This window comes from Budorcas taxicolor, chromosome 3 (assembly GCF_023091745.1).
Source record: "Budorcas taxicolor isolate Tak-1 chromosome 3, Takin1.1, whole genome shotgun sequence".
Taxonomy (NCBI): Eukaryota; Metazoa; Chordata; class Mammalia; order Artiodactyla; family Bovidae; genus Budorcas; species Budorcas taxicolor.
The window spans coordinates 68,052,096-68,079,412 of record NC_068912.1 but is presented as its reverse complement, the minus strand read 5'-3'; the positions used below and the strand labels follow the sequence as shown (position 1 = coordinate 68,079,412).

The 27,317-nt window shown below is 37.9% G+C and overlaps 1 protein-coding gene and 1 non-coding gene across 2 annotated transcripts in view; both read left to right on the top strand.

Moving 5' to 3' along the window:
* Positions 1-27,317, top strand: part of ST6GALNAC3 (ST6 N-acetylgalactosaminide alpha-2,6-sialyltransferase 3) — a 365,006-nt gene that overhangs the window by 191,865 nt on the left and 145,824 nt on the right. The gene's annotated exons all lie outside the window — the stretch shown is intronic.
* Positions 1,443-1,514, top strand: TRNAY-GUA (transfer RNA tyrosine (anticodon GUA)). The gene has a single exon. It is a non-coding gene; the product is annotated as a tRNA-Tyr (tRNA).

Sequence of the window (27,317 nt, the reverse complement as noted above, 5' to 3'; positions counted from 1 at the left end):
TTTTGGACCCCTCCCTCCCCAAAAAAAGTCTGTACACAGGCATTTCCTCCTGGACACAAGCAAGTTCATGGAGATATCTCATATCTCCAAATTTTTTCCGCTTTCTCATCTGAGCACCTTTCTCATCTCTGCTCAGGCTCCTAGTAAGGTCTATGTTCATACCTCTATAAAGCTCCACAATTCTATGATGTTCTTCAAATAGTAGAATATCTGTCAAAATGTCTTGGGATTTATCACAACATTGACTCAATCTTGGTCGTAGCATATCTGAATATATTTCTGGTTCCACTTTCCTAATACATCCCCTGTCCATTTTGAGGCCTAAATGATATCTTAACCACATCCTATGTTTCTTAGGATCCATACCACCTTAAATATTTAGGAATCTTATATCTGATGTTCTATTAGAGAATCCTGGTTTTAAGTAAAGTTTCTTTTTTTGGAAGAAATTTTGGCCTAATTAAGTCTCTTGAATTAAGTTTTCTAATCCATTTATTCATTTACAAACAATCATTGGTGTGTATTAGAGTTCTTCAGAGAAATAGAATAAAAAAAGATGGAATATATACATACATATGTGTGTGTATAGATACACACATATATGACTTACTTTAAGGAATTAGCTCTTGTGGTATGGAGGCTGACAAGTCCCAAGATTCACAGTTGGGAAATGGACCCATGGTAGCCAGTGATCTAGTTCCAGTCCAAGGGCTTACAGGCTGAAGGCCTAAGAAGAGCCAATATTGAGTTCAAAGGCAGGAAAAAAACCCAATGTCCCAGCCAACGCAGTCAGGCAGGGGGAGTTTCTTCTTACTCACCAGAAGATCAATCTTTTATTTCTCTCCAGGTCTTCTACTGATAAGATGGGGCCCACCCATGTTAGAATGGGCAATCTGCTTTACTCAGCCTGCTGACTGAGTTATAGTCAGCCACACTGGGGTACCCTATGACTCAGTCAAGTTGACACTGAAGATTAACTTTCACAGAATGCTCATTGTGTGTATTCTAGGTACTCACTTAATAGACATTTTTACTGGTATTAGAAAATGGAGAGAATAATAGAAAGGGTAAATTTTACCATTATTAGGAAAAAGTGCTAAAAATTACAGTATCCTTGTCATAATCTTGTTGCAGATAACTTGTCAGATGCTGAAGGGGGGAATTTCTTGCTCTGCTTGACTTGCTATCCTATGGTTGACTTTGTAATCCCAAATAATGGTGTGTAAAGTCTCATTTGTTTGATAGAGTATTTGTCAAGGTAAGTAATGTTACCTTAGTGTCCTATAACAGTCTGGCCTGGTATTATGCTAGCTTAATAAAAACAGTTATTTCTCACTTACATCATAGTCTGATAAAGGTCAGGAGGCTTTCCTAGGTCACTCACCTCCAGGTTGTAATTTCCAGTTGTAGAATCCTTCCATATGTTTGTGGTGGTTTGGGCTTCCCTGGTGGCTTAGCTGGTAAAGAATTCGCCTGTAATGCGGGAGACCTGGGTTCAATCCCCAGGTTGGGAAGATCCCCTGGAGAAGGGAAAGATTACCCACTCCAGTGTTCTGGCCTGGATGGGGTCACAAAGGGTCGGAGATGACTGAGCAACTCTCATATTACCTGAGGCATATGAAGCATATCCATATGTTTAAATATAGATTTTTAAAGCAATATGTATCTCACTGTACTTTGAAAGGGAAAGAGATATAAAATCAACTCCAAATATATACATGTAATTGATTACTGGCTTAGAAGTTGCATAATCTTAGATAGGTAACTTTTCTCCATTGATGATCTCTGTGGAACCCAGTAGGAAAAGACTACACATTGAGGTAGTAAATTAAGCTTTCCAAAAGTTTTATTATTTGAGAGTCTTCCTTTGCAGGGAATTTTAGAAATAAGGACTTGTTAGGATGTAGCTGAGGGAACCCACCAATTGAGTTGTAGATACAAGTACCAAACCATCCACATCAAGCTAGGTAACCTAGGCAAATATGTTAACTCTGTGCTTTAGTTTCCTACCTTTAAAACTTTGGATGTTGGCCTCACATGTTTCTAAGATCACTTCCAAATCAAAATTTCAACAATGTTAATTAGACCACCATCCCTTTAGGTTTAAGGATGAGTTCTACTTGGAAGTGAGGGGAGGGAGTGAAAAGATGTGAAATGGTTCCTCTGTTCATATGAAATAATCCTTCTGAGATGCAGATAGGTGGTATTCAAAGCCTTAAGTCCACGGAGCATCAGCTGTGGTCCAAAGCGTGCTTTGTGCAAGCAAGACTGAGTTCACAGATCTTATTTACAGAATATTAGCTGCTTGTTAGTCACAATGTGCCAGAGACTTAGCTGGAAAAGCTGAGGCAGAGGCAGCTCTGTAGATCTGTCACGACTACAGAGGGATGCAGAGGACCCATACCAGGCATTCTGGCTTCTTGGTTTGATATCATTTCTGGATTAGACATCCTCATTTTAATCTTTGTTCATTATTTCAGTTTGTTAGCATTGTTATATCTGAGCTTCACCCAGAAGGCCGATTTGCTCAGACAAATTCCCAAGAGCTTGTAGCAGGAGCACTTAGAACCATCCTGGGCAGGCCCCAGCTGTGCCTGATGCATGCACTCCATTCTCAAAGAGTCACACAGACACTGCCTCTGAGCCACCCCACCCACAACCAGACTGCTTCAACCTCAAGAGAAACCACCCATCTTGAGAGGTTTCCTTTCCTGTGAAGCAAGAGGAATAATTAGATTGTGTCCCAGCAGTGAAGGTTCCTTAATGACAATGGGCCAAAACTAATTGTATTGATTTGTTTATTACCGACTTAGGAGGCCCATCAAACAAATGGACTGAGACCATTTCCATATTCTTTTCTGTTGGGTAAATGAGAAACAAATGACCTCTCCATATGTCTGCATCCTAAAGTCACTGGCCTTGAAGGCTGACTGCTCCGTGGCCTCAGGTGGGAGCTTTCTCCAATGCAGGCCATTCTGCCATCTGCCTCCTTCACATGGGTGAAGAAACTGAAAAGTTTGGTTATTAGCTCTTTACTTTTAACTTATTTGGGGGATTTGTTTTTAATGCTTACAATTTGGAAACTTACCAAGGTACCAGATGGTCTGCTTTCTTCAGGATATCTGTGCGTGCATGCTCAGTTGCTTCAGTTGTGTTCGACTCTTTGCGGCACCATGGACCATAGCTTGCCAGGGTCCTCTGTCCATGGGATTCTCCAGGCAATAATACTGGAGTGGGCTGCCATGCCCTCCTCCAGGGAATCTTCCTGATCTGGGGATCAAACTGGTGTCTGCCTACGTCTCTTGCATTGCAGGGAGATTCTTTACCCACTGAGCCCTGGGGAAGCCCTCAGGGGACCTAGTCAGGAGTATTAATAACCCTAATTTGGGATTCTCTGAGGAAGGGAGGGGGAAGCTATAATATTGGAATGGCAGGAAATGAGGAGTCATTGATATCACATGAATTCAAAGAAAGGGACTCTCCGTTTTCTGTCTGGGAGTGAGGTATAACTGTGGGTGGCTTTGGAGGGGCCAGGGGAAGAAAGTCTGTTGTACCTGTGCCTGTTGGATCTTCTTGGTCTTTGGGAGCAAATCCATTTCCCAAACTGTTGATCCACAAATTAAGAGAAATGGAGAGGATTAGATGAGAGTTCTGAAGGGGGCCATGATAATGTCCAAGTCTGGAAAATTTGAGTCTAGATGAAAGAGGACAAAATAAATAATATTGTTTAGCTTCAATGTTAGCTTCAAAAGCATGAAGCTAAACCGTGGATGGGAGATTAATCTGTGAATCACTAAGGTGAACGAACAAAACTAAGCCTGATCCTTATAAAAGATTTAGAGGATACAGAAGGAAAACTAACATTTACTGGGTTTACATTCTGCTCCAATTACTCTGCTAAGTACCTTACATGTATTCTCTCTTGAATTCTCTCCCCTACCCTGGCAGGTAGGCATTCACATCCCATTTTAGACAGGAGGCAGCTAGGGCTCAGAGAGGTTAAGTAACTTGCCTAACGGTACACAGCTAGCATTGGTAGATTCGAAGCCAAAACTGTCCGCCTCAAAGGCCATGATCTTAAGGGGTAAATAATGATTTTCTCTCTCTCCTTCTTCATGTTTATGATAGAAGACAAGCAAGTTCCATTCAGCACCTTCTCAACATGGGCAATATTCTCCTCTCTCTCAGTGTCCTCACTCTCCCCAAGGGAGGGCCTTGTCTGAAAGGGGAGAATGCAGAACAAGGCAAGAATGCAGAACGCCTGAGTGCCTTTGACCAGCCTGGGTCACAGGCAGGACAACATCACCACTTTGGCTGAGCTCTCTCATGCCCTGTGCACTCATCTGAGATGGTTGGGGGAGCTTTGATCAATAAGAGAAAGAAGCCCTCATAAAATCCTCTCTTTGTCTTGCTTGAATTTTATATAGTTGATCCCACAAATCTGAATTACATTTTCCTAATTCAAGGGTTTGTTTTGTTGTTTTTTTTTTTTTTGAAAAATTCAATTTCTAAAACTAGGTCACATTTTGACATCCTTAATTTGCAGGCCTAAACTACTTTACCACTCATGTAGACTGGGAAGGGTGAAAAACCTCTGATAAACTTGGCCTTATTCAATTCTCAGAACAACAGAGAGAAACAAAGGGAGACAGATGACAAAGTTTCCCTCTGTAGAGGTAGAAAATTACTGAAGTTTATGTGACTTATCCAAAATTACTTGCCTGGTAAGTGGCTAGAATGAAATTCTGACTGCTTTCCTGTGTCATACATTAACCAGTTAGCATTAAAATATATCAGCACTTCACAATGGAAGCTGTAAGGAAAACAGTTGGTAGATTTGATTACTTAAGAAAATAAATCTTCTGCATAGAAATATTAGTGAATTAACAACATAAAAACACACATAATAACTTGCCCCACTTGATGGATAAAGGATTAATCTCCTAAATATGTAATAAACTCTTTACATATTAAGAAGAAAAATATAAACAATGAGAATCAAAGGAAAAAAAATAGACACAGAAGAAGACAAAGAATTGGTTCGTGACCAAGAAAAGATGCTTAAACTTATATTGGTTGCCCAAAAAGTTTGCTTGGGTTTTTCAATAAGATGTTAAGGAAAAACTCAAAACAAAATTTTTGGCCAACCCACTATATAAAGAAATATTACTGTGATATTATTTTTCACTAACTGGCAATAATTTAAAAGTTTGATAATACAAAATATTGGTGAGGGTATGGGGAAAATCTCTAGGTGGGAGTAGAATTTGAAACAGCTTTTCTGGAGGGCAATTTGGCAATATTTATTATCACATTTTAGCCATGTTCATCATCTGTCAGAGTGTGAAGGTAGAGTCCCCTTATTGGAATTGAAGTATTAAAAAAAACTCAGAAGTTTTGTTTACTAGTCCTCTTAACTCCCTTATCAGACCACACAGAGTCCAACTCAGATGAAAATCAGGGAGCCTCTGCTCTAATCTTTTTTTCTATGTCCTTTCTCACCTCCTCTTTTCATAATTCTGTCCCTCCTCACAGGGTTTTTTTTAATCTTTGAGTCATCCTTCAGATTTACAGTTACCAGATTCTCAGTCCTATTAGGTCCTCCCCTGTTGGGATCCTCCTGTGTCCTGGGCTTAGTAGGAAGGGGCCCTATGGACTTCAATGTGAAAATATATAAGGTAGGAAAGCATTTCCCTTGCTGATTTTGATTGCCACAAACAGTGTAACTTAAATGCACTGTACTAATAAAACTCCTTCTTGTAAGGAAGAGAGAAAATAGAGAAGGACTAGAACATTCTATTCAACTATAATATAAATTGACCCAGAAATTACACTTGGAGGAATTTATTCCATAGACGTATGTGCAAGAGTACATGAAGATTTGAGGAAATTTATTGCAATCTTGTTTGTAATTGAAGAACATAAAATAGAAATGGCTATCATAGACAAATAGCAAGATAAACCATTGTGCTTCTCTATTAGAGAGTACTAGGAAGCCCTTGGACTTCCCAGGTGGCTCAGGGGTAAAGAAGTTGCCTGCCAATGCAGGGGCTATAGAAGATGTGGGTTCAATCCCTGGGTTGGGAAGATCCCCTGGGAGGAGGAAATGACAACTCACTTCAGTATTCCTGCCTGGGAAGTCCCATGGACAGAGGAGCCTTGTGGGCTATAGTCCGTGGGCTTGAAAAGAGTCCACACAGCAATGTGCTCAGGCAGCCCTAAAGAATGGGAGATGGGAGGGAGGTTCAAAAGGGAGGGGATATATGTATACCTGTGGCTGATTCATGCTGAGGTTTCATAGAAAATGAAATTATCTAAAGCAATTATCCTTCAATTAAAAAAAGAAAAGAAAAATGGGATAAATCTTCCATTACAACTCTCATAGAAAGTTGCCTAAAATGTAAAACAATCTCATACTCTCTAACATGAAAATTCTTTTTTAAAGGCTTTGGCTAACTTAAGTGTATATGCTTTCAGTATTATAAATGGAATAGTCAAATGTCTATTTATGTTTATTAATCTAGTTATATGGCCGCATTTAAGATCACATATCATGTAACATATTAGTTAATTTGGAAATGTCTCTACTTCTTTGCATTTCTTAAATCATTATTATTAATATTATTTAAATGTTAAATAAACTGGATTTCCTTTCTGCACCATCTAACCTATAATTTCCAGAGTACATGCATGCTAAGTCACTTCAGTCTTGTTCGACTCTGTGACCCTGTGGGCTGTAGCCCACCAGGCTCCTCTGTCCAGCTTCTCCAGGCAACAATACTGGAGTAGATGGCCATGCCTTTCTCCAGGGGATCTTCCCAATCCAGGGATCAAACCGTCTCCTGCAGCTCCTGGATTACAGGCAGATTTTTTACTGCTGAATCAATAGGGAAGCCCCTAATTTCCAGAGTACATTTCACTTATTTTCATCTATTACTTGAGAGACAACATATGTTGGCCATCATTGGACACAGTCACTAGAAATTTTATCTGAGACCACAGGTGCCTGTTCACATAACATCAGGAAAATAGTTTTATCATTCATTCTGTAGATGTGTATGTGGTATTTCACATCACAGCTACTTATTCTGTTACCTATTAAATGATCTTTGAAAGACTTATTTACACAATGTCAAGCTTGAAATTTTGAGTTCTTGCCCTAACAGTAAAAACTTATCAGATCAATTGATTGATTTCATTGCCCTCCTTTTAATCAATTCCACCAGGAAATCTCAATAAGCATTCAAAATTATTGTTGAATGAGGTTGTTGTAAGCTGATGCATCTTTCTCAAATAGCAATCTTTTGTTCAGAATTAAATAATGAGAAAAAAAACAAAACAACAACCTTAGGTTTACCAAAGGGGAAATGTGGGGGGAGGGATAAATTAGGAGTTTGGGATTAACATATACACACTACTATATGTAAAATAGATAATCAGCAAGGATCTACTCTATAGCATAGGGAACTCTGCTCAATACTCTGTAATAACCCACATGGGAAAAGAATCTGAAAAAGAATGGGTATATTTATAACTGAATCATTTTGCTGTACACCTGCAACTAACATAACATTGTAAATCAACTGTACTCCAATGTAAAATAAAAATTAAATTAAAACACAAGTGATGAGGAAAGCTTTCCATAATCTGAGAGATATTGCAAGGACCTCAAAATAATTATCCTTCCTTCTTGAAGGATAATTCTGGGAAAGCAATTTCACTGTTTACTCAGGCATTTATGGAATGCATATGGATATGGGAAAATATCCAAGATGTATTTTGAAGTAAAAGAACAGGTTATAGAATAGTGTTTACTGTGAACCCATTTATACAAAATAAAAAGGCAATAGTAGTAAACATTATCTCTAATTATATGTGACTATGTATTCATAAACCTTTTCTGGATTAATGCATAGTGATTACTTCTAGGGTAGTGGGGGGAGGACTCCTGGAGGAGGAGGAAGACATATTTTTCTCTTTTTCCCTTGTTGCAGAATCGGCAGTATGGTATTAAATGGAAATTAGTTTAAAATGTGCTCCTTTCCTTATCCTCTCCCTCCTCATCCAGGCCATTTCTCATCTGGATTTCTGCTTGCTATTACCTTGGGCCAAATTAAACCATTGACCTCCTCCTGGAAAAGGCCAGAGCCTGTTCGATGATTCCAGTCTCTTTCCCATCCATTCTCTACTGCAGACACTTCCCACAGCTCTGGGCCTGCTCTATCTATAATCTGTAAATCCCCAGATGTATACATGATGCTTTATAAGGCAAGCCTTTCAAAAGGCAAGGTCCTTATCCCAGGAGATTATAGTCTAAGTCACACAAAACAAACACCAGGGAGACTAAACCGTTTTGTTGTGCTAAAACAGCAGGAGAGGAGGTCAGTTTAGGGAAAAAATTGACTGAGGCGAGAAAAGGAATAGAAAAGAATAAAATATGCTTATGAACAAGCCAAATACAGTTTTTCCAAATTAATGATATCAAAGATTGAGAAGCAGGATATGCAGGCAGCCTAAAAGAGTGAGGCTTAAGAGGCAGAGTCGGGAGGAAAGCCACAGAAGCTTAGACAGGAGAACAAGGGGAAAGGGAACCCATGTATGATGAGTGCACATTATGCAATAGCAGCCTGTTTCTTCAGTTTGAGAATCCCTGGCTGAGATGCCCAAACAGTGGAAGTTTCTTTTTCTTTCATAACTAGCAGTCTGGATCCAGGGAATTGCTGGAGTTGATTCAGCCAATCAATGAAATCAGAGCTCCTGATCAGCTCAGCGTCTCTGTGATACTTTTGGCCTCCACAGCGTTCCCGCATTCTGAGATGTCAGTGTCAAGCATCACATCCTCCCACAGTCCACTTCCAAGCCTGAGACAAAGGGTGGCAAAAGGCAGTGCTTCTCCACCTGTGACTCTCTTGTCCAGGAACAATATCCTTCTCAAAACCCCTCCCCCCAGGCAGTTTCCCCTCACATCTCCTTAGCCGCTGCTGTGTCACCCTATCCCAAGGACTGCACCCACATTTCTGAGATGGAGGGATCTTTTCCCAATACCTAAAGAAAAGTTGGAGCTCTGGTAGCAAGTAACAAAAGGTGCTGGTCTTTAGGCAAGTGACCAGCAATGTCTGACACATTAATGTTCTCAAATGACCTTAAGTATTATTATTGTCATCAGTATTCATTTTCTAGGGCTGTCATACCAAAGTACCACAATGTAGGTGGCTTAAACAACAGAAATTTTTTGTTTTACGGTTATGGAGGTTACAAGCCCAAAATTAGTGATGGAGGACTCTGAGGGAAGGAGCTCTTCCAGATCTTTCTCCTTGGCTGTTTTTTTTCCCTAGGTCTCTTCACATCACCCACCTTTTATGCAAGCCTGTGTATCCACATTTTTCCTTTTTATAAGGATATCAGTTATATTGTACTGAAGCAACACAACACAGCAACACAACACAGGGCTCACCTTAATGCACCTATTTTAGTTTGATTACCCTGACTTTATATCCAAATAAGTTAACATTCTGAGGTACTTGAGATTGGGACTTCAGCATATAAATTTTAGGAAGGCACAATTCGATCTATAACACCACTGAACAGAAGCCAGTAAAGATTAGATAACTTGCGCAAGACAACAGCAGCTCCAAACCTGTCTTTTTTTAGTAATAAAACTGTCATAAGGAAGCAAAAGTTAATGAATGAAAAGAGTAAATGAGTAATACTACGATATTTCTAATGTAATATATGTGACAGAATGTAGGAATATTATATGCTTATGTTAGTAAAATAAACACTTGAATCTATGTCTGATCATGTGTGCTGTGCTTAGTCGCTCAGTCATGTCGAACTCCTTGTGACCCCATGGACTGTATGTAGCCTGCCAGGCTCCTCTGTCCATGGGGATTCTCCAGGCAAGAATACTTCCTGGCTAGAAATCATGAAACAGAACCTAAAAGTTTAGTATGTTTAAGCTCCATACACTAAAATAAATGAAGCCAGCAAAAGAATTCAAGAAATTGGGGGTAGAAAGAAAACCTGGCAAGGCTCAATTGGTCTAATTTGAGAATGTCATTTCATTTCCAAAGAGGGAAAGACTTCAGTAGGTTTGGATCGGGAATCACTTCTACATCCTCCGAGAGGCAGAGCTAGTCCCTCTGACTGTACATGGCTTGAAATGCAGCTGCTGCTGCTGCTGCTAAGTCGCTTCAGTCGTGTCCAACTCTGTGCGACCCCATAGATGGCAGCCCATCAGGCTCCCCCGTCCCTGGGATTCTCCAGGCAAGAACACTGGAGTGGGTTGCCATTTCCTTCTCCGATACATGAAAGTGAAGAGTGAAAGTGAAGTCGCTCAGTCGTGTCCGACTCTTAGCGACCCCATGGACTGCAGCCTACCAGAAATGCAGCATTATGTATTAAAAACATTGGAAATAAAGCTCAGAATGGAGGGCCTGAGGCTGCACTATCATGAATCTTTCACCTTTGCTGATCATAACAATCAGAAATAATTTTAAAATGGACACATGGAGGGGCTTGTGCATGGGAGGAAGAAGTATCACTTAATTTCAATGCCAGGCTCAGTGTTGATTTGACTGTGCTTGTCAAGAAAGCCGCTGAAAGCAACCTTCTTAGTTAACAGCAGAGGGAAAAATGAAATATGTTCAGCTCCTACCTTGAGACGTAATCATTATTTAATAATGTGCTGTATATGAAACATGAGTTTTATTTGACACATCATATGCCAGCAAACTTCAGAATGTTGCTGAGTCCCATGGAAATGGGGTCTGTGAGATGCGGATAGTTTTCTGCTTTCATTAGGTAGTCCTCTGCACCCTATTGAATCTTGGGGCTCTTGCAAATCTTTATTAGCTGATATATATCCAAAGGGAGAGAAAAGCTACTTCTACTATCACTGAAATATTACAGAAGTTCTATAGTAGTAGAATAATACTGCCCTGATGTGGAATAAGGAAAGAAGACTCTTGTTTCAAGACAAAAAGGAGTCTGGGCCCATCCCAGGCAAAAGTGTGAACTAAGTGAAAAATCTCTTACACTAAAACCTCATCTTTCCTTTAATGGTCCCTTTCTTTTTTTCAGTGACCCGCATAAGCAGATGTTCATTGCTCTGAGGCTTTCCCTGGCTCTGTGCATCTTCTCAGGGCTGAGGTTATCAAAACTCTCCTCAGACTGTGCTGCTTGCTCCATACCTTCCCAGCCTATTCTTTAGAAACATTACTGAACAACTGACTCTGTACTGGGGTAAATATGTGGGGGTATATCATTATGCTTTCCTTTCCAAGGCACATTTATAGTTCAAGGAGGACTTCTGTGTCTTATTCCAAAGGAGAGATAATAATGGGGGTTTTATGTTCAAGACATGAGGATTAGCTAGCTAGTGAAAAGGGGAGACTGGAGACAATTTGGTTCAGGAGGCTTGGATCAGATGACAACACTCAGATCATGTTGTAAAGGCGATCAACCACCACCTCTCTTTGGAGGTCAGGCCCTGAAGAAATAATTAGAAATCAGCAGATGTAAATACACATGAATGTTGACATAGTGGAGTGGAGCCTTGGAGCATATGTGGAAGATAACCGAAATAAATACTTAAGGTGAATATACCTTTAGAAATAATAAAGAATCCCATGCAGTTGGGCTGTGGCAGGAGTTTTCAGGAAGAAACCAGCAGGATTAAGCAAATGCCCCCCTGCCATTCATTATTTCATGGGTTATGCAACTGATGCAGCTCAGGATATAATTGGGTGGGAAATATTCATTTGTTCCACTTCTTTTTTTATAAAACAGGTTTATTAAGATATAATTGACATGCCATATAATTGACTCATTTAAACTGTATAATGCAGTGGCTTTTAGTACAGTGGGAGTTACGCAAGCATCACCATAATCAATTTTAGCACACTTTAATCACCCCAGAATGAAACCTACACCCCTTAGCTGTCATCTCTTAGGTCCTCAACCCTCTCTAGCCCTAGGAAACAACTAATCCATTTTCAGTCTCTATGAATTTACTTTCTTTGAGTGTTCCATGTAAATGGAATCATACAACGTGTCGTCCTTCGTGACTGGCTTCTTTTAGCATGATGTTTTCAAAGTTCATCCATGCTGTCACATGGATCAGTACTTCATTGTGACCCCGTGGACTGTAGCCCACCAGGTTGCTCTGTCCATGGGATTTTGCAGGCGAGAATACTGGAGTGGGCTGCCATTTCCCTCTCTAAGGGATCTTCCCAACCCAGGGATAGAACCTACATCTCCTGCATTGACAGGCAGATTCTTTACCTCTGAGCCACCTGGGAAGCCCTGCGGAAGTGCTGGACTGTTGTTAAAGTAGTTGCATCATTTTACTTCCTAGCTAGTAGTGTGCTGCTACTGCTGCTAAGTCACTTCAGTCGTGTCCGGCTCTGTGCGACCCTATAGACGGCAGCCCACCAGGCTCCCCCGTCCCTGGGATTCTCCAGGCAGGAACACTGGAGTGGGTTGCCATTTCCTTCTCCAATGCATGCAAGTGAAAAGTGAAAGTGAAGTCGTTTAGTCGTGTCTGACTCTTTGCGACCCCATGGACTGCAGCCCACCAGGCTTCTCTGTCCATGGGATTTTCCAGGCAAGAGTACTGGAGTGGGGGTGCCATTGCCTTCTCCAAGCCAGTAGTGTATAAAGGTCCAATTTCTTAGCATCCTTACCAATTACTTGCTATCATCTACTGGTATTTTTAAAAATATATCTATCCAGTGGTTGGGAAGTGGTATGCCATTATGGTTTTGATTTGAATTTTCCTGGTGGCTAATAATGTTGAGCATCTTTTCATGCCCTTGTTGACTCCTTTCACTTTGATTGATGAGTATACATGCCTTAGACAGATTTATACTGTAGAAGAGTTTCACCTCTGATGTCTGTGGACCAAACAGCCCCTTGACTGTCTGCAGAAAGACTCAGAAAAGCTGCGACCCACTTGAAGTTTGTCGCTTGAGTCCCAGTATGCTGAAGCATGATATCCAGAAATCTGCCACTAAAGCAAGTGTTGCTGAGCAAGGCATGTAGAGGAGGCCCTAAAAAGGGAGGGAGAAGGGTTTCACAGCAGGCACCAGTCAGGGGCTGAGCTGGACCCCAGGCTTCTAGGTGAGCATACCCCATGGCCTCCTCTCATTCTCTTCACTTTACGGTCTAAGATTGTAAAGATTTTGGAAAACAGAGTCACTTTTACATTAATGAAAAGTTGACAATTGATGTTGAGTCTGAGACACTGAGCATATTTCTCATTTAAGAGCCAGTAAGAAAGGTTTTTTGGAGAAGGCAATGGCACCCCACTCCAGTACTCAAAATCCCATGGGCAGAGGAGCCTGGTAGGCTGCAGTCCATGGGGTCACTAAGAGTCAGACATGACTAAGCAACTTCATTTTCACTTTTCACTTTCATGCATTGGAGAAGGAAATGGCAACCCACTCCAGTGTTCTTGCCTGGAGAATCCCAGGGACGGGGGAGCCTGGTGGGATACCGTGTATGGGGTCTCACAGAGTCAAACACGACTGAAGCAACTTAGCAGCAGCAGCAGCAGCAGTAGGAAAGGTTTTTATTGTCACATGAAGATATGCCAAAATTGCTAGAAAAAAAGAGTTCGTGAGCATACAGTGACAACTTAGTAAGAATAAATTACATTTAGAATAAATATATTACCAAGTAGGACAGAATTTTCTAGGTCCCAACAGCTTCTAATATAAAAACCCATGACTTGAACAGATTGTTACTTTTAAACGCATCAAAAAATGGAAATGGGATTATTTATTCTGGAAAGACCAATAGAGTTAGTCTTCAATTATTGGTATATTATGAAATGATTTAAAAGCTGGTGGTCTAGGGAAGTATCTTTTATTACTCAGTTCAATCTAAGAAAAAAAAATAGGTAAACAAATAAGCTAACATTAAATGGAAGCTGGAAGGTAAAGAAAAGGTGTGTGCTGACTATAGCTGCTATCGAATTTTCATTCAAAGAATGATTTCAAAAATATTAGCAAAAAGTCAAGAATGCTGGCTTGCGTAAAATTGACTTACATATTAAGAATAGATGGAAATTTATAATATTGGGACTGTTTGAACTGATTCTACAGTAATATTTTGGTTAGAATCATAAAGAGAATGAAGAGCCATGCTTACTCTGACACTTAAATGTAAGAGCAGTTCTTGAGATAGTGGGACTACATCAAAGGGAAGACATAAACTGGATATTGTTTGTACCAGTAAGATTCTAGTTAAGGGAATATATTGCAGCTGTGACAAATTACCACAGAATTACTGGTTTAAAACAACACAAATTTATTTTCTTATAGTTCAGGAGTTACAAGTTGAAAATGGATTGGCAAGGTCCTTTGTGACTGGTCCTTCTAGAAGCTTGAAGAGAAAATTTTGCTTTCTTGACTTTTCCAGCAAGAAATGCAAGGTCCTCCTCATTCCTTGGCGTATGGACCTATATCATTTTGACTTCTGCTTCTATTGTCGTATCTCCTCTTCTATCTTTCCTGTCTTCCCCACCATTATTTTTCCTTGAAAAAGTACAGTGACAATGATTGTCATGATAATTTCTCCATCTCAAGATCTTTAATTACAATTGCAAAGTCCCTTTTGCTATATAAGATAAGAATTCACAGTTTCAGGGATTAGAATGTAGACCTCTTTAAGGGGCCATTCTAATTGGGAAGAAGGGATTGTCTCATTATTTGAATATCAGCCTTAAGGTGGTAGATAAAATGGTTTTGTTTTTATTTCTTTTTTTTTTTTTTTTGGTGAGGTCTGAGCCCAGCTCTTTAGAGCACCATTAAAACATGGTGGATTGTTCTGAAGTGTGTCATTTGCTAATGATGAAATCAAAGGCTTGAATGACATAGATTTTCCACATTAGAATAACAGATCATGGCACAAATACATGGGATGATTTAACCCACATTGTGCTAGGAGCTGTAGACAGGAACTTTAGTATTCAGTATGGTGTCCATACTGAATTTATTTACATTTGGAGGCATGATTTTGAGCTAATATTGTAAGATGTTTTGGGCTTTGGTTCCTACCCTTCACCAAAAATATCTTGAGGACCTTGAGTAAGGTAGTATGTGGGTGCTGGGGAAGGCAATACAAATGAGATATATAGATGTCAGTCTAGCAGCCCTCAGCCAGAGAGAGCACATGAATGTATCATGATAGGAGCAATAGAGTAAGCTATGGAACCAGATGGGAGGGCCACTAGATGGCCCAACAATTCAGAGCAGAAGGTACTACAGAGCAGAGAACATAGGAGATTGAAGAATAACATTAATAATACCAAATAGTTTACTCTATGCCGTTCACTGGTCTCAGACCTTGTATGTATAAATTCATTTAATCCTCACAAGTCAAGGCTAGTAAATTAACCTTCTAGACAGAGTTTCTCGGACACATGCCCATTTCCCCTACCTGCTGTTACCACTTTAATTCAGGATATTTTGCCCATGTTTCCTAATGGGCTTCCCAAGTGGCACTGGTGGTAAAGAACACACCGCCAGTGCAGGAGACAGAAGAGACACAGGTTCAATCTCTGGGTCGGAAAGATCCCCTGGAGAAGGAAATGGCAACTCACTCCAGTATTCTTGCCTGGGAAATTCCATGGACAGAGGAGCCTGGTGGGCCATAGTCAGTGGGGTCACAAAGAGTCTGACACTACTGAAGTGACTTAGCCAAGCTTCCCTCTCTTATCCTATGCCATAGAGATCCATTTATAAGGTAAATCTAACTGTGCTTTAAAACCCTTCATATCCTCTTCCATATAAGACATAAATTTTTTAATTCTCCATTCAAAGGCCTAAAGAGTCTGACTTAGGTCCACCTCTTTGACCTCACCTTCACCCCTCTCTTTCCCCATTCACTCTTACTATTTACAGTCCAGATACAGTGGATTCTATCTCCCCATAGACAGTTGTGTGTTCACACCCTTGGGCCTGCCTTTTTACATTTACACCTTCTTCCCCCAGGTCAGTTCAGTTCAGTCACTCAGTCGCGTCCGACTCTTTGCAACCCCCATGGACTGCAGCACACCAGGCTTCCCTGTCCATCACCAATTCCCAGAGCTTACTCAGACTCATGTCCGTCGTGTCAGTGATGCCATCCAACCATCTCATCCTCTGTCATGCCCTTCTCCTCCCACCTTCAATCTTTCCTAGCATCAGAGTCTTTTCAAATGAGTCAGTTCTTTGCATCAGGTGACCAAAGTATTGGAGCTTCAGCTTCAGCATCAGTACTAGTTTCCTTCAGGATTGACTGATTTGATCTCCTTGCAGTCCAGGGGACTCTCAAGAGTTCTTCTCCAACGCCACAGTAAATCCTGCACTTGTTCTCCCCTGAAATGCTGGCTTCTCCTCAGAAGTATTTGCCAGTCCCCTCCTCCTCTATCTGAGTGTGGTGCTGCTTACCCCGCTTCCCCCTACAACACCTTGAGCACAGCCCCAGCTTACACCTCTGTTCTTTCCTGTAGATCTGAGGTGTCTTTAGACCAAGACCTCCCCTCTCCAGCCCTTGCACAATACTTGGTATACAAACCTTTGTTGTAGTCAACTAAACTGAGCAAAAACCTCCCCCCTCTACTATAAATATGCCTTATTGTATTCAGAGAGTAGCAGTACAATCGTGGGTGACTCAAGGACACTTACAAATGGAAAGGGCTTCAAAAGAAGGCCTATTGACGGTAATGAAAATGAATATCAAAATCAATATGCCATTCAGTTTAGGGATATGAATAAATGATTTCAAATGAACTGAATTTTCCTCTCAACATTAAGTGGTGGAACAGCATGAATTATTAGGTAACATATTTGAAGTAATAGTTCTCTCCTGACTTCTCCTACAGTTTGTTTTCACTTCTCGTACAGACCTCTCTACTTCTGTCATGCCCACCTGAAAAATATTTATCTCCCTTAACCTTCCAAAGGGCAGGGACTGTATCTTAGGCTCCAGATTCAGAGTTATTTCCTGGTGTTAGTTTCTTCTCTTTCTGTGCAGCCATAACATCATTTCTTCCTTAAATGATTCTTCTTACATGAGCAAACTTCATATTGGAATATTATGATTTTTGTAGGGGAGGAGTTTAATAATATGTAAAATAGAATTCAAAAATGTGAAAGATTGCCTCCATTTCTCCTTTAAAGTAACCTCTAGTAAAACACTAGCTCTTTTTCTATGTGTATACATATACTCGCACACACCTTGCACTTATGTGGTATTTGTTCTTTCTGCTGCTTTTTTATTATTAGATAGATTTATATTAGCATTATCCAGCCACTTGAGTTCTTTTATAAATGTTCTTTCACAATATGTCTTGAGAATATTTCTATATAGATATATATACAGAACATTTACATATAAATATATATGTAAATATATACAGATTTATGCATATATATTATAACTATAAATAATCATATACATATATATAAATTTTCTTCCTCCTGTTGTTTGCTTTTAATGGATATATGATTTTTCCTTTTTGTTTTGATTACTTTTTGCTCAGACTAGTTGAGTTGGGCTTCTATAAATGGGAACTGAAAAGACTCCTCTCTACTTTTTTTCTTCTGCTATAACTGAGTATATATGGTTTTTGGATAAATGCAATATTTTTGATAGAAGAGATTCCTAGAAGTGAGGTTGCAAGGCCAGGGTCTATATGCATTTTATATTTTGATAGCTACACACTGACAGATTTCTTCAAAAAGAGTATATGCCTGGATAGTATCTGAACTTGCTCTTTTCACTACATTGTCAAAAATACTATCAATCAATTTTTTTCTACATTTGAAGTCTAATATATAGTACCTTATTTTGATTTTTATTCTATGTTAGTGAGATTGATGAATTTTGCCTAAATTTCTTAGCCACATACACTTCTTTTCCTGTTAGCTGTCCTTTGTTGAGATTTCTAATATTTTGTCTTCATAAATTTTTCAAAGAATTTTGCACAAAATTAATAATAAACCATTGTATATTATACATGTTATAGGCATTTCCTCCTAGTTATATTTTAACTTTGCTTATTGTAACTTTTTTAATATAGAAGTTTAAAAACATATTTTTAATAAAAGCATTTAGTCTTTTCCTTTATTTTTGCTAAACCAATTTATCATTTTATTTACAAATTTGGAATTGGATGAGATAAATCCAAATTAATTATGATCTAATTTCAAAGTTTTCTTTGATATTCTTGAACATCTTATTGTTCTGCCTGAACTAAGTAATTATCTGTTTAAATTTATAAATAACCATGGGATTGTGATTGAAATTTTATTAACTTTGTAGCTATATTGAGAAAATCAACAATTAAATTATGAACTTTTCTCACCCCAAAATATGATATATTGCTTCATTAATTCAGGTCTCCTTTTATGTTTTATATTAAATTTTCATCATTTTCTTTATATAGATCTTACATATTTTGTGTAGATTTATGCCCTTGTGCTTTAGTTTTATTGTTCTAGTGAATATAATTTTTAAGTCTGATCTTAATGTTTTATTGTAGGCATATAAAAAAGTTAATTATTTCTTATTTTTACCTAACTTATCTCATATGGTTTTTTATTAGACTTGTCAATTTTTTGTAGATCTTCTTTACTCTTGGAAAGAATCAGGTTTAACTGTGATTAACCAATCTTTTTTAAAGTTTACCTTCAATTACTGCTATGGTGTTTAGTTTCTACTTTTATTAATGCCTTCCTTTAACATTCTTTTATTTGCTTTGTTATTTTTAACATTATTAAGTTGATAATTTAATTATTTCCTATATTCTTTTTGTTTTTAATTGGTGTATTTAAAGACCACACTTTAAGAAATTTATTTTACCTTTAGGTTAGCCATTTTGATATGTAATCACTGTTATTCACTTCTAAGCAGATTTTGATTTTAACTTTGATTTCTTCTTAAAGTCAAGATTTATTAAAAGTAAAAGATTTTTTGCATTTATAATTGAAGAGTTATCTTGTTATCAGTTTTCTTTGTTTTGTAGGAAGGGATGGCTTGTTTTTCATTCTATCTAGGCAGACAATGGAGACTGTAATTTCTCCTTTCCAAAATGCATGAATTTTTTGTAGCTTTATGTAGCCAGTTTTTACAAATGTTCTATGGGTATTAAAACTGAGTCATTAGTTGATATCATATTTTAGCTGTATATATTTTAAAATACATGATAATTTTTAATATCAAAAAATCTGAATTCTTATTTACTTATGACTACTTCAGTCTGCTGATTTTTCAGAGAGATATAATTGCAGCATCTGAATATATTTGTAAATTTATTTCACCTTATATAATTCTAAAAAGTTTACCTTATGTTGTTTATTTTATATTTTAAGTACATAATCATTTTAGTTCTTTTCATTTAAACTCAAGCACATTTATTATTGCTAGGGTTAGTCTTGCTTTACTGGTAAAATTTTATGTTCAACTTTTCTGTGCCATTGTAATATAGGTTTGACTACTTTAAAGATCATATAGCTGAAACTAATTACATGTCCTATACAGCATCTATTTTAAATAAAGTATTTTAATTAATTCACATTTATTATAATAACTGAAATATATATTCTGTGTTGATGTTTCTTATTTCTCCTTTTCTATATTTAGTTGATTTTTTTGACTTTTTCTTCATTCCTTCTTTAGTAATTATACATTTCATTTTTTTTCATAATTTATATGTTTAAATACACTATGAAAACCTACAATTTCAAATTTTGTGTTTACATTAAGTACTTTTCAAATTAACCTCCTGAACTAGATTCTTAGTATTTTTTCAGTTTCTCTTCACCTTCCTGCCCCTTCCTATATTTTATTGAAGTGATCAGCAATTATATATTCAGTTTATTCATTTTTTTAAAAGAGCTTTCTTAGTAATTATCCATGGAAACTGCCTTAAGTGTCACAGCCTTATTACCAATTGTTTTCTGGAACATACCCTCAAGTGCTCCCTTCAAAAAGAACTTATGGGATAATACATCCTGAGAATGTATCTTAAAATGTCAATTTCATTTTCACATTTGCAAAATAATTTGAATGTAAAATTCTAGGTTGAAACTCAGGTTTCCTTAAAACTTTGAAGACATAGTTGGTTCTACAAGCTTTGGGCATCCAAATTTTCTGAAGAGACTGACATCAGTCAGTTCCTTGTTTCTCTGTAAGTAATCTTTATTCACTGTACTGTCCAAATTAGTAGCTGCCTACATCACTTATGATATTGAGCCTTTGAAATGTGGGTAGTAGGTAAATAAAATGAATTTTTAATTTTATTACATTTTAACTAAATTAAATGTAAATTTAGATACCCATGTATAGCTACTGACTATTGTACTAATACAGCTTTACACTCATGCAGATAGAGCTAGTTGTTTCATTAATCTTGATTAATACTCAGTATGGCCTTCCATTCTCCAAGAGTGTTTTTTTCTTTCATACTCAACTCTGTCATTTGTACTGTTTTGTAGGAGAATCTCTCATTTTGATCTTCTAGTTTATTATTCAGTTTTCAACTATTCTGCTGATGTTTATCATAATTCTGTTTTTAATTTCCAAGAACTCTGCTAATTTATTTTTCATAGCAGCCAGTTGCTTTTATCACAGATAACATATTTTTAAAATATTTATGAGATTTAAAAAGTGTATATCTCTAATATACATAGATTTTTCCTTGTTTCCTTTGTTAACTTCTGTTTTCTTGGTGGTTACTTTCTGTTTGTTGAGTCAGTGACTCTTCATGTTGTTGTTTCCATCAAATGTTTAGCAATTTGTACATGTTTGCTCATGTTTGTATCTGAGGATCTTGATTGAAAATTATTGATAGTGACATTTATTTAGTCAGCACAAACGAGAATCTCTCTATTGACCTAGCAGCAAATACAGGCTCTGATAATAGGTTCCCGGGACTAAGCAAGGGAAGAGAGACTAACTAGACAGGCCCCTCTTCAGAGATAGTTCACAGCCTCTTATCTTGGCACTCTATCTTATTGTAGCCTCTTAGCTTGGCAGGGGATCTTCCTGACCCAGGGATCCAACTCAGGTCTCTCACCATAAGGCAGACTCTTTACCCACTGAGCCACCTGAGAAGCTCCTTATATAGCTATACTTAGACCTTAATTCTAAGGGCAATTGTAGTTGGCTGCTCTAAGAGCCAGGGGTTGCCATAGTAGATTTCATACACACACACATAGAACAAAAGTACCTGACCAATCACCCAGCTTATTACTTCTAGCCTTCATCATTACTTCTAATCTTTTGGCTAGTTGAGGTTCTTCTGGAAATTTTCACTTATTTTGGAGGCCCTCACTTTTATCTGTATGTCTTACAAGTTCTAAGTTTTTTTATATCAGATATATTTAGATTTGAAATTATTTTATCTTCCTGGTGGGCTGGCGCTTTATTATATGACCTTGTTTAGTCCTAGTAATCCTTTTGGCCTTATAATTTTGGGGCTGATATTGGTATAGCTATACCAGCTCTCTTTGAGTAGTATTTACCTGGTACATCAGTTCAGTTCAGTTCAGTCACTCAGTCGTGTCCAACTCTTCGCGACTCCATGAATCGCAGCGCGCCAGGCCTCCCTGTCCATCACCAACTCCCAGAGTTCACCCAGACTCACGTCCATCGAGTCAAGGATGCCATCCAGCCATCTCATCCTCTGTCGTCCCCTTCTCCTCCTGTCCCCAATCCCTCCCAGCATCAGAGTCTTTTCCAATGAGTCAACTCTTTGCATGAGGTGGCCAAAGTACTGGAGTTTCAGCTTTAGCATCATTCCTTCCAAAGAAATCCCAGGGCTGATCTCCTTCACAATGGACTGGTTGGATCTCCTTGCAGTCCAAGGGAGTCTCAAGAGTCTTCTCCAACACCACAGTTCAAAAGCATCAATTCTTCGGTGCTCAGCCTTCTTCACAGTCCAACTCTCACATCCATACATGACTACTGGAAAAATCATAGCCTTGACTAGATAGACCTTAGTCGGCAAAGTAATGTCTCTGCTTTTGAATATGCTATCTAGGTTGCTCATAACTTTTCTTCCAAGGAGTAAGCATCTTTTAATTTCATGGCTGCAGTCACCATCTGCAGTGATTTTGGAGCCCCCAAAAATAAAGTCTGACACTGTTTCCACTGTTTCCCCATCTATTTCCCATAAGTGATGGGACTGGATGCCATGATCTTTGTTTTCTGAATGTTGAGCTTTAAGCCAGCTTTTTCATTCTCCTCTTTCACTTTCAAGAGGCTTTTTACATAGTACCTTCTTATTGTTGTAAGCACATGTAACTTTTTAAGACCCAGCCTTTGAAAATATTAATATTTTACTTAAACTGTTTTGTCTATTTATAGTTAATGTGCTTATGTATTTGGGTTTACAATCACTTTCTTATTTTTTAAAGTTTGGCCCATCTGAGTGCTTTTTTAAATGCCTTTTACTTTTTTGTCTTCTTTGGGATTAATTGAGTTATTTTTGTCATTCAGTTTTTTTCTATTGAATATATTCTCAGCTTTACATTTAAAATAATAATTTCAATGGTTGAGATCAAAACATTTGTCCATGACTTATTACAGCCTAATACAAATGATTATTTTTACCTCTTCTGTAATAATAGAATTTATCCCCTTTGTATTACTGTTGTTACACATTTTAATTCTACATATATTTTAAATTCCTTAAACATTTTTTAAATTAATTTACTTTTTATTGAAGGATAATTGCTTTACAGAATTTTGCTGTTTTCTGTCAAACCTCAACATGAATTCTGTGCCATCTATATTCAGCTATATCTACCCACATATCTCTATGTTGCTCCTAATTTCTTCCTCCATGTCTATATTTTCCTCTATGATCATACCCTTTTGGCCCCAAAACTTTCTTTGATATTCCCTTTAGTACCATCCTAATGACAATAAATTAATTACTTTTTATAGTAATATATATTTTTTAATTTTTGAGGTACATTTTCACTGGGTGTAGTATGCCATATTAACAATTATTTTGAACACTTCTAAGGTATTATTCCATTGTCTTCTGACCTACTTCATTTTTATTGAGAGGTCAGCTGTTTTCTTACTGGTGTTCCTTTGAAAATAGTGTCTCTTTCTTCCCCTGAGTTCATTTAAGATTTATTATTTTTATTTCTCTTTTTAAACTCAGTTTCTTAATGATGTACCTTAATGATTTTCAAAATTACTTATTCTGCTTGTAGTTTGCTGAGCATTTTGAATTTGTAAATTAATGTTTTTCTTCAGTTGGAAAAATTTTGTTCTCTCATCTCTTTAAATGTTGTTCCTTTTTGGTTATCCCTTCTTGTGATTTACCAATTACATACATGTCATAATATTTCTCTTTTACTCTGTGTTTCTCTGCACGGATTCTTTGATTTCTCTCTCTCTACTTCCATTTGGATCTTTTCCCTTGACTCTCTCCAAGTTCGCTATTTTTTTTCCCTCAACTCTGCCCAGTTTGGTGTTCTATGCATTAATTTAGTTCTTATTGTAATATAAGAGACTGTTTTACTTCTGCAATCTCCATCTAATTCTTTGTATAGTTTCTTTGGTGGTTTTTCATTGTGTCACTTACGCTCAGCTGAACAACACTTCTGAGAATTCTCTTGGTTACATGTTTTTAGTTCATATGGACCACAGTAGACATTGTGTATGGGATCTGAGGTTGAATTGAAGCAGTAGCCATATAGATTTACAGTGAGAAGGTCATGCAGTGACATCAGATGCCATGGCATCTCACACATGTCATCACTGATCTGTTCACCTCATTGGGGTTGGGTGGCAGTCAGGTGTTCAGCCACTACTCCTCTTTCAGTTCTCTAAATTCTTAGCCAAATGTGTGTTCAACTGTGTGATGAAGGGTAAGAAATTTTTCTGCATGGCAGTTGCCACTGAAATATAAATACTGAGTAAAAATATTGAAGAGGTCCCAGATATTGTGATCTTGCATCAGAAAAGGATTGTTTTTTCTCCTGCGAGGTAGAGTGAAATTGTTCGTCTCTCAGTCGTGTCTGACTCTTCACGACCCCAGGAACTGTAGCCCACCAGGCTCCTCTGTCCATGGGATTCTCCAGGCAAGATAACTGGAGTGGGTTCCCATTCCCTTCTCTAGGGGATCTTCCCCAACCAGGGATCAAACCCATCTCTCTTGCATTGCAGGCAAATTCTTTACCATTTGAGTCACCAGGGAAGTGCCAAGTGAGGGACTATTTTAAATCATTTAGGAATCAATCAGTTTGAGGGCTTTATTGAAGTTTTTATTAAACTGAAATAAAAACTCAGTCGATTGCTGTTTTCTCCTGCCTCTCATCCAGAGACCTCTATACTTTCAGTTAAGAGCCTGCCCTATTTACTAGGCCCATTAGCCATAGCAAGTCTGTCTTCTCAGCATAGGAGATGACAGGTTTTTCCACTGTACATCTCAGAGTTTGTAGTTTATCTCTTTAGTCTTCTATCTTGCATACTTCAAGAGTATATATCTTGAGGGAGGAATCACTTCTCACTTGAAGCTCCCCAGGTATCCAATTGTGAGTTCATTTCAACTAAATACCAAGTATTTGCTGGTTTCTTTGTCTTTAGTAGTGGTCCTCTGCCCCGTGAGGCCCCTGGGCCTCCCCTTGCATGCTTCCAGGGAAAATGTCACTGAAGATGATTATTACATCCTTCCAAGAGTCCTCTTTCCACAATTTTAGCCTCTCTAGTCCTTATTATTTCTGAAGCTATGTATATAAATATTTAAAGAGAGGACTTTTGTGTTTTTCTGCTTTTTGAAAAAAATTCTCAGTGAGTGAATTGGTCTACCAAAAACTACATTAATCAATTAATACATGGGACAGAAAGATCCGTCAATCTATTCTTATTTATTTCTTCCCAAATTCCTGTCAGTGTACTGCTCTGCTGTTAGGATGGCCAGTTTTCCAGTCTTTCCATGCTTTTTTTCATTTTTCTATTTTCTGTCTGTGCCACACAGCATGCAGGATCTTAATTCCCCAACCAGAGATCAAACCCATGCCCTCTGCAGTGGAAGCATGGTGTCTTAACCATTGGACCCCCAGGGAAGTCCCCTGCCATGCTTTTGTAATGGTTTGCTATAAAGCCACATCAGAAGTAACTTGAGAAGAAAGGCAGTACCTGCAGTAAGTCATTTGAGCTAGAAATCCCATAACATTTTGAACCTTCTGCCCTATATATTGTTACTTCATTATATCTGTCCCTATGACTATATTATGCATTTCTTAAAGGTAAGAACTATACTTCATTCATGTTCCTACTTGCTATGAAAGTGAAAGTGTTAGTCACTCAGTCTTGTGACCCAGTAGACTTTAGCCACCCAGGATCCTCTGCCCATGAGATTCTCCAGGCATGAACACTGGAGTGGGTAGCCATTCCCTTCTCCAGGGGGTCTTCCCGACCTGGGATCGAACCCAGATCTCCTGCATTGCAGGCGGATTCTTCACCAGCTGAGCCCCCAGGGAAGCCCCGTGCTTGCTATAACACTTGGCATATGTAATCATGTGTAGTAGGTGCTCATCATTTACATGTTAACTAAATCATAAAGTAAATGAATAAATAGCCCTGAGATACTCATGGTCAGTGACTTTATTTATATCTTTCACATTTTGAATAGTATTGCTTTTAAAAATCCAACATATTGTATGAATATTAGAGAAATAGATGCAAATATTTTGTTTCTTTAAATAACGTGGTATAGTTGATGCCCTTAAACAAAATTTAAACAATAATTAAAAACAATTTGTCTCTAGCTTCTAAGACTTCTCAAAGAGAATTCTTTAAAAATAAAGGACTTTAATCATCTTATCCCTATAGAATTTATAGTAGTTCAAAAAATATAGAAAAAAAAATCCTGATATATATTTAATTTCTCTTCTAACACGTATTTCCCTTTAGAAAAGAAAAAAAATCTCATGAAAAAGAAAATTGAAAAGAAATGTTACCTAACACATAAAAAGTCATACTTTTCAAAGATTATATTTTCATTTCTACATAATATGCTCTCATTATGAAATCATCAGTGCATGTTTTTTAGTCATAAACAGGCACTGAAAAGAAAATGAATAGCAATGTAAATGGCTTTCCAGAAAGTGACATATATTCCAATCTCAGAAAAAGATTAACTTTCTGAAATATTAATTGATCATAATGAGGAGGCCAAACTTTAGATAAACAGATGAGCCAGGGAGTATTTCCCAGAGGCCTGCAGCTTGTTGTGAAGACACCTATGAACACTGGCTTTGAATTTAAATTTAAAGTAAATGAAAATAGATCAGAGTATCAAGCTGTCAACCTGAAGACTTCAACTGGGAACGCCATGCTTTGTTCTTCTGCAATTCAAACACAGAGAAGAAAGAAATACAATTGTGCAAGTAGATAAAATTGCCATGATTCCTGGCCGTTAGAAAGGAATTCCTTAAAGATAAGCCTCTGTTCCTTTAATCTCTAATTTAGAAATAGATATGGGTATAGGTCATCCTGCGAGCCAGCGAACAAACGCCCAGTTGTTTTGGCAATATGTAAACCTGATTGAATATTAAGACTAAATATTAATATCAAATATTCATGTAGAGAGTACATTAATCTAACACCTTTTTCGTAAATGGTACAGGAGGCAGCACCGCTAGCTACAAACTTCCCAATCCCTTGTAGTCATCACATTCTGGACTTCTCCTTTGACTTTACACCTGAATATTTCATTTTCCATGAGACTACTGTTTATATAACTTGTTTGCAAGGAATAAGACAACTCATTCAACAGAGTTCCTTCAAACAGCAAACTTTCATTACTAGAAGCTTCAAATGGACATCTCTCTGGAGTGGGTCAAATGTGTGAATTAAAAAATGGAAGCAGACTGTCCAGATTCAATCTCAAGAACAAATGTCAAAAACAATGACAAATGCAGAAGCTGTGCAGTATGGTAAAGCATTCAGAAAGATGCCTGACCTTTCATCATCTTTCCATTTTGTCCTCAAGTTACTGCCACTGCATTTGGAGTAGCATAAACTTAGAGGAATGAAGGCTCATCTGCCCCCTTCTTTTGCATATCTTTCCAGGAAGCTAGAACTTTCCTTTCTCTCCAGCATGCACCCTGTCCATGTAGTTTGCAACCCTCCAGCTCTTCTCAGTGGCTTACTGGACACACAACTTCCATTTCCAGCACTGTTTGTCAAGCAGTGAGCTATAGGACCAAAATGAGGAAAATTTGTTTTTAGAATCTGGTCCCAGAAACCTGTGATTACAAATCCTGTGATTATAACTTCAGATAGTTTCATGCCCAGAGAGT